This window comes from Pyrus communis, chromosome 16 (assembly GCF_041283825.1).
Source record: "Pyrus communis isolate YQ-2024b chromosome 16, ASM4128382v1, whole genome shotgun sequence".
NCBI classification, from domain to species: domain Eukaryota; kingdom Viridiplantae; phylum Streptophyta; class Magnoliopsida; order Rosales; family Rosaceae; genus Pyrus; species Pyrus communis.
Window position 1 is genome coordinate 6,642,774 of NC_142580.1, and position 11,922 is coordinate 6,654,695.

The 11,922-nt window shown below is 38.3% G+C and overlaps 1 pseudogene; it reads right to left on the reverse strand.

Moving 5' to 3' along the window:
- Positions 1-4,543: 4,543 nt before the first annotated feature.
- Positions 4,544-7,476, reverse strand: LOC137731169 (uncharacterized; annotated as a pseudogene).
- Positions 7,477-11,922: the final 4,446 nt, after the last annotated feature.

Genomic DNA, 11,922 nt, shown 5'->3' on the forward strand with positions numbered 1-11,922 from the left:
ACATTTTTGAACTGAAATCACAAATTATTTTATTTTCCAAATTTTAAATTTTGAGCATGGTTTCGTCACCACCACGTGTCCAAGACTTTAAGTGGATTATGGAGTTCACTTGCAATTTCGCCTCCTGAATATTTTACAGTTTAGGATTTGGTTGCGGTTTGGTTAGTTCACGATGTTGTGATTGTTCAAATATGGTATGTTTTTTACTGATTTTCATTTTCAAGTTTTTTAGTTTGATACTGCATTAAACGTTCACGAAACTAGTCTACTTTAATTTTTTCTAAGCCAACCCAGCTTAATCCTTGAAACTAATTCAATATGAGATAATTCGATGCAACAAACGCATCCTTATTGTGCCTTATAGAATTTTTTTTTTTTTTTTTCATACGCAGGGTGAGGGAGGCACATTTATATGAAAATGCAGTAAGCTTGCATTTAGGATAAAATGAAAAGGCGCACGAAAGACCTATTTGATCTTCTTACACTTTCAATTGAAGGATGTGACCTTCTATACGCACACTTAGAACAATGCTCAATGGGTTCTATATTCTTTATATATATATATATATATCCCACGTTCGATGAAATTTATAAATCATATACTCCTAAACAGTTTCGTTTATTCTCTTTTTTATCCATCTTAATTATATATTTTTTTTCTAGTTATTTCTAAGAGAAGCTGATCTAAAATTTCAAATTTTATTGTATCTTAGAAGTGATTTGCTAAGAACATTTTATCAAACTTGTTTGAGCGACAAATAACACTTAAAAAAACAACTAAAGTCGGACCTCAAACTATCTTTTAAATTGTTCTCTATATTTTTACTTAAACAATGATTTCATCTCTACCCACGTGTCCAACTTTAAGTAACTCAACCCATTTGCTTATCCAAATCCATGTGGTATGAAAGAATTTTTCGTTTCTTCACAAACAGTTTCACCAAAGGAACCGGATCCCCTCCTGATCCTAAAAAATTGAGTCCACTAATCAATGAATTTAAACTGTTAAAATTTGATCCAACGACTACAATTATTATAACTTTAGAAAAACCTCATGTTTGTAACCGTTTGATCAAATTTCAACGACCCGAATTTATTGATTAGTGATCTCAACTTTTAAGAATTCGGAGGAAATCCGGTTCCTCACCAAAGAGCCCCAACCTTGTTACCCGGAAAAAAAAAAAAGGAGGCCAAAAAAGGCCAAGAAAAGAGAGCCCCAGCAAACGCCCTAAGGCGTTCTTCAACAAAAGGAAAAAGAGATCCCTCATCGAACGCCCTAAGGCGGAAAAAGAAAAACCAGTGTCAACAAAAGGAAAAAGTGTCAACAAAAGGAAAAAGAGATCCCTCATCGAACGCCCTAAGAGCAACTTGGGAAAATGAAGTCCCTCATCGAACGCTGTCAGTGTCAACACAAAATGAAAATGAAATCCAAGGCTGTCAGTGTCAACACGGCACAAAATGAAAATGAAAATGAAATCCAAGGCTGTCAGTGTCAACACGACACAAAATGAAAATCAAAATGAAAATCAAAATGAAAATCCAAGGCTGTCAGTGTCAACACGACACAAAATGAAAATGAAAATGAAATCCAAGGCTGTCAGTGTCAACACGACACAAAATGAAAATGAAATCGAAGGCTGTAAGTGTCAACACAAAATGAAAATGAAATCCCTGAACCACCGAACCACCAAGGCTGTAAGTGTCAACAAAATGAAAATGAAATCCCTCATCGAACCACCAAGGCTGTCAGTGTCAACAACAGGGCTGTCAGTGTCAATGTCGAACTTTAGAAACTCAACGCCATTTGCTTATCCAAACCCAGGTTGTATGAAAGAGTTTATCTAACTCACCTACCCTGAAGGTGTCAACACTACAGTATAAAACCCAACCCCACGCTACTCAATTCAATCCCTCATTTCTCATTCTCTGCTTCTCCTCCCAGCTGCCTAGTTGGAGCACCACTATGGCGGACGTTGAAAATCAAAACCCTCTTCAAAATCCACCTCCATATTCGCAACATCTAACGGAGACTCTGGCCATCCTCTTGGGCTTAGCTGCCATTGTGATTGCCCTCGGGGTGAATCCGAGCCAGTTTGTCCAACCTCCTTCTGCCGATACGGCTACTTGCGAGTGCAAACTGAATAACTGCCCATGCCTTCCCCCTTCCTACATTCTCTCTGTCGTGGTTACGGCAGCTCTCTCTGTTGTTTGGTTTGGACTTTTTGTCATCTCCGCCCGACTTCCATACCGCTTCGTTATCTGGGGAGCGCTTGGCTTAGTGTGGGCTATCTACTGGATCATTCTGCATGGCATCCTTGCACCCCAATTTTATAATCCAATGGTTTATTCCTTCAATCCTGTTCTGGCGGTCATATTGTTGTTTAACCTAAGATTTCGAAATGTCTGGGAGCGTGCGATCCAAGTCATAGCTGACAACTGGGGATTTTGGAACTATATCACATGAAACTACCAATATTTGGGTAATGTATCTGCTCATACTTCTCTTACTGAAAATATAACTTTAACCAATGGAATTTAATTTTCTCCACAATAAACCCGACCTCAATTTTTTACTCGAATAAAACTCATTGACTAAATTCCACATTAGCAAATATTTAGATTCCGATAAAAGTTAAAAATACACTAAATGGACCCTACAAAATATGTATTATGGAGTTTTTGGGTGAATTTTGATTCAAATATGTTTTTCAATTGTTTTAGCAGTTGGATTTTTTTTTTTTACCATTAGATTTGATCGTTTTCAATCTCACCCGTTGGATTTACTGTATTTAAAATTTTAAAATTACCCAAAATTTATTTTAGACCCAACAAGAATTTGGTTAGTTTAAAACCTAAGTGATTTATGCTTTCTTGTTAATTTAATTATTTTATAGACAAATCATTTTATTTAATTCATGTTCATCTTTTTTAGAGTATATTTCTGGCCTCAAAATTATTTATACAAATTTTACGCATGTATACAAATTTCCAAAAAAAAAAAGAAAAAAAGAAAAAAAAACCTAAATAATACCTGTACACCACACGTATTCCATATTTTACTATGATTTGTGTATATGTAATATAGGAGCGGTTGATGTTGCTCAAACACAAAATACAATGAAAATGTTACAAATGCTACAATTGGCAAGAAAACATTAGACAAACTACGGCTAAACCAATATTTTTTTTGTTACTTCTCTCTTTTGTTGTTCGTATGAGTATCATATTAATAATTATTTTTAATTATTTTCTCTTCTAATGTTATTTTCAGATCAGTAGATAGATGGAAAGAGAGCTAGTTATCCGCAAAATGCCTGGTCCATTCCTCTTATTTTGAATGTATTAGAACAATAGTCGTCTTTTCCTACTAGCTACGTTTTTATATTTGTATCTCTCCATGCAAGATTTATTATCTTTATTCAATGGTGTATAACTTTAATATTTGGATCTCATCATGTAAGACTTGTTATATTTTTTCGGTGGCATGTAATTTTAGTATTTTTTATTTTTATGTATGAGCTGCTATATTTATTTGGTCAAGCGTGCAATTTTGATTTTAATTTGTTTATTGAATATTTGTGTTACTATAGATTAATCCCTTTTCGTTAAATATAAAATATCATTGTATAAAAAAAGTCACCATATGTCATAATTCGCTCATACTTAAACGTCCTTGTGTTTTATTAAAGAACAATATGTTACACATTTGTACCCCTTTCTAATAAGATAAAACCTACCAACGCATCTAAATTCTCTCACAATCTGAGAGTAATTCTAACCTTAATACCTTATGCACCTATGAAAGAATGTGCCTTCTCCAATCTTGCGACACCTGTCCACTCACTTAACCCAACTTAACACTGTCAAGTCAAAGTCTCTCTGCTATCACCCTCGACGACTCAACGCTGCCATCTCCATCTCCGAACTGCCGCAATTCAAACCCAGAAAAGGAAAGCCACGCTCCCACCCCACCACCCCCATCTCCAAATTCCGGCGAACAGATAACTCTGCAAAATCCTCTGCACTAAAAAAGACTGTTCTACCAAATCCTCTCCCAAATTCCCATGAAACCGATGGCGAACGCGAACGCGAGTTCGAAGCCTTCACCTCCCTTTTATTCTTCGCGTCCTCCATGGTTTCTTCTTTGAACGCTCGAATGTCTGCAGCTTCTAGCGATTTCTACAAGGATTTGCAGCAATCCCTTCATCATTTTCAGGTTGGTCACCGCCGCGTTGCATGATTCGCGAAGTTCAGGTTCGAAAACGGTACTCTCGCTGTATCAATTTCATCGATTTTGTTCCCAATCTTGTAAATTTGTTTAATTTGTGATTGAATGATTGGGTTCGGAATCATTACCCTCTGCAAATTTGTAAATTTATTTTATCTATTACATTCGCACTCTTGTAAACCACGGAGAAGGCACTCGGAGGTGCTTCAACAGGTGAATTATGCAGATCGATCGAGAAAGCTCCCGTTTAGATTTTCATATAATTGTTTAATCAATCTTTCTTTTCGTTTTTGTGTTTTTTGATCATCAAACAAATGTTGCTGATGTTTGTTTGGATTGTTGGTTTGTGAATTTTTGAAGGAAAATTGGCTGATGTTGTTCTTGGATTTGTCTTTGTGGAGCCCTATGTGGTAAAGATCTTTGGTTTTTGGATCTTTACTCTTTATTAAACCCCGGTTTTTTCTAAAATAACGCTAAAATATGATAAAAGCTTGATCCCTCTCACCCAAAGGTCAGCCATTTCAATCCCAACTTCACACACAAAATGCAGCTCCTTCTTCTTTTTAGTTACCGCATGGAACAGCCCGGGCTCGTCAGTGTCAAATTTCCTCCGGCGGTTCCATCTGAACGAGTCACTAGCCTCGACTTCCGCCCTCCTACAAATCACATTTCTCTTGCTCGACTTCCCCCACTGCAAAATCCCGGCAGCCCCCACCATTTTCAGCATTTTTTTGATGTGGAGATCCTCTACCGCATTTTTATGTGCTTCTTTACCTGACTTCACCTTCTTGCAAGTTCTTCCAATATCAAATTCTCTGCATAATTTTTAATCCCACTTTTCCTTGCAAGCAAGAGTGCTGTCTCGTGTCCTGCACAATGTCGCATTTTTCCTCTAAAGAAGTCAAAAGCTTGCACAGCGTAGCGTGGCCTTCTCTTGCTGCTAACATCAACAGAGTGTATCCATCGGCATCAGAAGAATTCACATCAGAACCCCTGCCTATCAATGTATGAACGAAATCTGTGGCGTTGTGTTGTACTGCCTGATGTTGAGTCCTATAAAACTCAACAGGACTATCAAGTACCTTTTGAGGTGCAGCATTCTTAAGCTACAACTTTTCAAATTCTTCACCGTTGTGATTTGTATCGAATAGTTCCATTACCGTCTGACCACGTTTATTATGCAGGTTTATGTCAGCCCCAGCGTCGATAAGCAATTTGATAGCTGCAGCTATCATGGCAGCTGAGCATCCCTTTTCATCTTGCTCATTGAAATCAACGTCTGCCCCCTCAATCAGTTTCTTCAAAGCCTCAACATTGTTTGCTTGAGTCACAAACATTAGAGGAGAAAATATTGATGCATCACTTGATTGAGCAATTTCACCTCTACAACTGCGTGCTGGAAGCCAAGAGCCCACCTTGCCGACTCAGCTATCATGCTTGCACTCTGACCAGCAGAATTGACCAGGCCAAAATCAGCAGCGCCTGAAGCCAGGCTTTTGAGGCATTCCTGGGGTTATTATCTGGCACAGATCATTAGTGCAGTTTCTCCGGATTCTGTCTGAGAGTTGATAGTTGATATTGCACCAGGCACCAATCAATAGTTGAAGAATCTTATTTAATCCAAGTCGTGACACCATGTGAACGGGGCAGTCAGTTTCTGAATTTGTTGTCTTAATTGGAACTTCTACATCTGCACTGCAATTTAACAGAACCTCTACCGCTCTTTCATTGTTACATAAGATGGCGTGGTGAATGAGAGTCCTCCCAAAGTGAGGAATGTTAGGAGAGTGGTGTTGCAAGAGCTTTGTGCAAGATAGCACCGCTGGCTTCAAAATACTCCACAGCACACCAGGTCACGCTGTAAACCACGGCTAGTCCTGCACCCGCCCAAAACTCTTCTCCTGTATTTACATCCCAGGGCCAGCAGTGTATAACTATAAAGGTATGCATACCAGCCCATGAGTTAGGGATACACCTGCAAGAGGAGTCTGGCAACAGAAATTTGCTGGCTAACAATGGCGGAAATAAGCACATTACAGTAAACATTAGTATGTAGGAATGGCTTGGACGATTGAAGCAGCGCCCTGTCAGTTGCGTTGGCATCCACCCCACACTGCCACCAGGAAATAGCATCACTGTCATGGAACAAAAGTTAAATGTTCAAGCAATTACAACAGATACACATTTCGGTGATGGCTAACTTAATTGTACATCACACTTATTTATGTTGAAGCATACTTTTAAGGCAATTGTAGGCTCAGCACAAGTCCTCCTAGGTTAGAAAAGCACTTTCAGCATAAGCGCTTGCTAAAATTTAAAACCATAAAGGAATTTTGATTAATGTATGATGATAAAAGACTGTTACCTTGATGAATGTGTCAACTACATCAACGAAGCCTCTGGAGCAAGCAGAAAAAAGAGCATGCACAGCCGCCTGAGGGCGGGGATCACGTCGGACCCCATGAGCATCTCTGCGGACCTAGCCCTGCCAAGTAGCTTGCCTCCAACAGAGCCTCCTCACATGCCGGCTGAGATGCACCTTTGGTAAGCACTTCCAATATCTCCAACTGTCCCTCCCTTACTGCTGCATTTATATCTTACTCATAAAAAAATGATTTTAGGCAGCATGTTATGTCAGGGTTATGAGGAATTTTCTGCAGCAGTGATTATGATTAAGGCTTTTCGAAGCAAATGCAAAGAACCAAAAGATATTGAACACCAGGAAGAATTTGTTTCCTGTTTGAAAAAGAAATATGCAGACCAATCTCGAGCAACTAGACACATGATTCCGGGGTACGAAATTAGGAAAACAAATTGGTTGATTGGGCAAAAAGGAAGGCAACCCAGATGCTATTCAACAATCAGAATCCAGAATTAACATCCCATGTATAAAAACAGGGCAAATTGATAAGATTTCACAGTTCACACCATTACGTTTCCCGCAGCCGTCTCCCAATGACCATCAATTCCACCAGAGATTTATCACCATTTCGAACGAACTCCAAAATCTACAAACCCAAACACATTAAAGAAAAACGTTTCCTTTACAAAATCCATTACCGAAATCCGATCAAATTTTGTAAATTTGAACAAAAGATCAAGTTTCGGAGCAAAAAACACACCTGTGTGGCTATGATTGCTGCAGCTTTAGGGTGATTGAGCGTCAACCCGCGCACAAGACGTTTCTGTGCTAAGAACCCAGCATTGTTTAGGTTCTGTTTCTCAGCTTCTCGTGGAACCACCTTCATTTTTTGCAGTCCTTACTCTCAAGTCAATGCCTGCAACTTTCAAAGAAAAGAGTATTTTGTTTTGAGCAATTTCTTATCTTTTGGCGGCGAAATTGAAGAAGGTGGATAATGAGCTGAGCATCGGAATTGTGGGAACTGCTGGAGGTGACGAAATTGGTTCTTACCGGTCAATAGATACGAACATTGGCGTCACTTTGTCAGTCGGATGATGCACGGACACAGCTGGGTCCCTGGGACTTTTGATGAGTGAGGTGGGACTTTCTTTTTCTTTTTCTTTTTGGGTCAGAAAGGTGCGACTTTCTTTCTGCCTTCTTTGGGTGAATATTTTGTTTCTGTTTTTAAGATTTTTTTTTTATGAATATTTAAAACAGAAATTAAAATTTTAACTTAATTTTAATTTATTTTTAAGTTAATTAGACTTGTGAGACTTATTATATGTCACATCAGCATATAATATAACGTTTACAAAATTGTGATAGAAGAAGCACATTAGTTTGAAACACCTATTCTTAGAACTAGATTGATTAAATTTTCAATTTTAGATATAGTATAAATAAATTTCGAAGACCATTTGTAATGATAAAAAAAAATAAAATAATAATACTTATGTGTCACTGTCACATAATGATGGTGTGGGAGAATTACCATTTATGATAAAAAAATAAACCCATTTAAATATGAAAAATAGTATTACCAAAGAGAAGAAAAGGAAAAACGTAAAAACGTGAAAACTTCTCCCATCGCTTCCCCTTCTCCCTCTTTGCTTTTTCATTTATCTCGATTGTTTAAGCCTAATTTCCAGTTTCTATCAAGCTTAAGAAAACTTGGTCGCTATCCATCGTGCAATTCAACTACACGTTTCACCCCCTCCACAGTCCACACCCTTCCATGCACTTATATCTTAGAAAAAGTGTATAAATTTCTATTTTGTGATTTACAATTGCGATTGATTTACAGCTGAGTTGTGAGGAAGACATGTGATTGTTTGTCCAATAAAAGAGGCCAATTCAGATTCATTTTTTGTAATTTTACCGTGGGGAACTACTTGTCCCCGCACCTATGAATAAAGAATATTCACTGTACAATCATAATTCGAACTGTTCATTCTTTTTACCATCATCTAAAGATTATACATTAGAAAAATCATTCAATATGAAGATCATTTAGTCATCCATCTGTGTGAAAAAAATAAAAGTTTTATTCTTTGGATAATGATATAAAGAGAATGAACGTTTTGAATTATATAAATATTTTGAATTATGATGTTCGTATAGTGAAAATACATTAATTATAGGTGAGGGAACAAATTTTGCATCTTGTTAAATTTAAGGTTCAATCTTCTTAACTTGTCGGTAATACTTTTGTTATATTTGGAAAGCAAGTTAATGTTGTTTTAATGATGTTTTAAGCAGATAGTCCAACAACTACTTCATTATTAACATGATAGTCCAACAACTACTCCATTATTTATCCGATGTAAGATTCATACTTTCAACCATTCACAAATTATTATACAAGTTTGTCCTAGTCTAACAAAGAATGCTACTGCATGCATCAAAGTTGAAACGGAGAGAAATGACCACAACTTAGTTTTGCCCAGGATCTTCATAGGCTCCTTAAAAGACCAAAGGAAAAATCACAGTGAGGAGAGAGTTTTAAGTTAACTAATGCGATCTTCCGGTTTGGTAGTTTATATACATACGTGAACAGAAAAAGAGTAAAACGCTATGATACGTGAACAGCCAAAGAGTAAAAAGCTACGCTAGAAGCAAGGTTTCAGTTTTGAACTGGAAGGAAAGGGGAGTGAAGTAGGAATACGGAAAATGTCGTCAATCCTTAAAAGCCGAAAAGGAAAACAAAAGCTCAAAAAGTAGGTACAGGACCACAACAGCAGCACACGAGGCAAATACATACATACAGGCCCCCATTCGAATGAGTTCTCCCTTTATATATAATACACAAGTACTACTAGAAGAGAGGAGGCCTGTTTCTGTTTAGGGTTAACAAAAGAAGCTTAAGAGCTTCAATTGACATTTCTGGAAAATAATGGACCCCAAAAGCAGCGACCCTTCTCAAATTTGGGCTTAAAGGTAGCTCTCCAATCCAATCCATTTGTTAAGCTCCTCAAGGCTGAGGACTTGCACTTGCTGCAGGAGAAAATTTTCCACTTTGTGCACCCACAAACATAAAGCTACAAAATACAAGAGAAGTTAAAATAAGAAACTTTCCCGGGCTTTTTCTTTTCTCATGCTCTCTCTCTCTCTCTCTCTCTCTCTCTCTTTAAGAGGAAGAAGAATTAAGAATCTTCTCATATCTAAAAAAAGAACAAGCACACAACCACCGGAATCTATCTTTGTCCAGATATTAAATTCATTAACTAGCTTTATGATCACTGAGTAACTGCATCCATAGACCCTTTAACTACATTTCAGATTGATTAATTTTTCATATGCTTAGCAGAATGGGAGCCTGCGTGCTTTTTGCCTTGGTGGTTGTCATTTCTATCTTTGGTGTCTCCGCCGGAAATGTTTTTCATCTACATAGAGCATTTCCGATGAATCACAGCATTAGTTATAACCATATCCAATCAGCTGGGCGTTCCCAGATGACTGGCCCATCCCTCCTCTAATGACTTTGCCACCTCCAAATACCGATTCATCCCTGTTGACCCTAAAAATTACAAAACCTACGTGGTGCGCAGATCGAGTAACTAATAAGCTAACTACGTCCTTTGGTTGAATGAGGGGCGTGCCAACTCGTCGGCCGAGCTCGGCCGAGGAGTAAAATTTGTTGATGTTGCGTTGAGCGTGTTGTTGACTTCTTTATATTGCGACTGCGGCCGAGGAAGGAACAAATCTCGGCCTTTGGATTTTCGAGCCTGAAGACAAGGCTGCTAGTTCTGCGAAGTTCACAAATCGTCAGCGCCCGATTCGGTCACAGTGATTATATTCATAAGAGTATAAGCACGTCGAATCGACACCAAACTATACGAACACAAGTATTCAAAGGTGATGTATGTCTTGATGGTGAATGTGGTTCGGCTATTAGAATGCCGAACTCTGAAACTCACTTGTGAGTATCCAATCATAAAATCACTCGGCGTCCAATACGACGAATGTCGTAACTCGTAACACCTAATTTCTCCAAAAAGGCTAATAAGATGACCTCTGCCAATAAGGATTCGAAAACCCTTCTCAACCGAGACTTGGATAGATTCGGCCTCGACGCAGTGCTGTTTATCCAAACTGAATGTGCTCTTCGGTCGGCTGATTCTACGGCAACAGTGTTGTTTATCCAAACTGAAGGTGTTTGCCGGTTGCCTTCACAGTGCTGTTTATCCAAATTGAAGATGTGTCGGCGAGAAAAAGAAAAAAAAAAAAAAAAAAATCTCAAGATGTTTGAGAGGTTTTGCGCAGGGCAATTGTGTGTTGAATTGAAGGTCCCGAATTATTGCATGATGTCTTGTATTTATAGCACCAACTCCTTCTTGAAATCGAGTTAAAATCATATCTGGATTGAGACTTCTTGTTCCGTTCCAACTTTGCTTCGACCAACCCTACCCCCATTAGGACTTTGAACTTACCCCTTTTTGAGGCTTTATTCATTGTTGGTCGAGAATCCTAATTGCACTAGGACTTCCTCGACCCCTTTGCTTATCTGAACTACTCCTTTTTGTGATAGGACTCGACCATCCCTGCTGAATAGCCCGGGATCACCAGACAATCCATAGTATTTTTGAAACGGCTTTGGGCCGAGCATAAACCTACACTCGGCCCAACAATATTATTTTGGGCCCAAACAATCCCATAAGCAGTAAAATCCTTTTCAATTTCAGCAAACAAGTTGGTTCACCAAGCAGAATTTTAATTGTGTTTGCATATGCCTCACGATACAGTGGTGAAAGCTGGAACGCTTCCTGCAACACCTTCACTGCAAAATTAGCAATGAGGTAAGGCATCTCCAATTTTCCTTAATCATCTTAGTGAACTAGTTAAAAATCATGCAACTTTATTGACCTAACAAAGTAGAAGCTAAGAGGCAAATAAACATTTCTCAAGAAGAACGCCTCGACCTAGCTTTTGGTTCTTCCTCATGTTCAGATTCTCTAGCCTGTATAGCTTCCATGACTTCCCTTAGTATTGCCATCATCTACTGAACCATCCCCAATGTCACTTCCTCCTCTGATTACTCTATTACCTCCAATAATTACAAGTGCGACATGTTTGCTTTTCCCCCGGCTGGCACAAGAAAACAAGCACCAATAACATACTTAGAATGCTTATAGTAGAATAAGCGGTTAAAAAAGTGTACTGTACCAGGTACTGTACCAGCATTCAAAATGACAAAGTAGGGCCTAATTTACAAAAGCAAGTAAGTAGCACCCTGACTTCTATCACAGAAGTAGCACCCAAATTATTGATTTAAAAGATGATGAAGGATGACGTG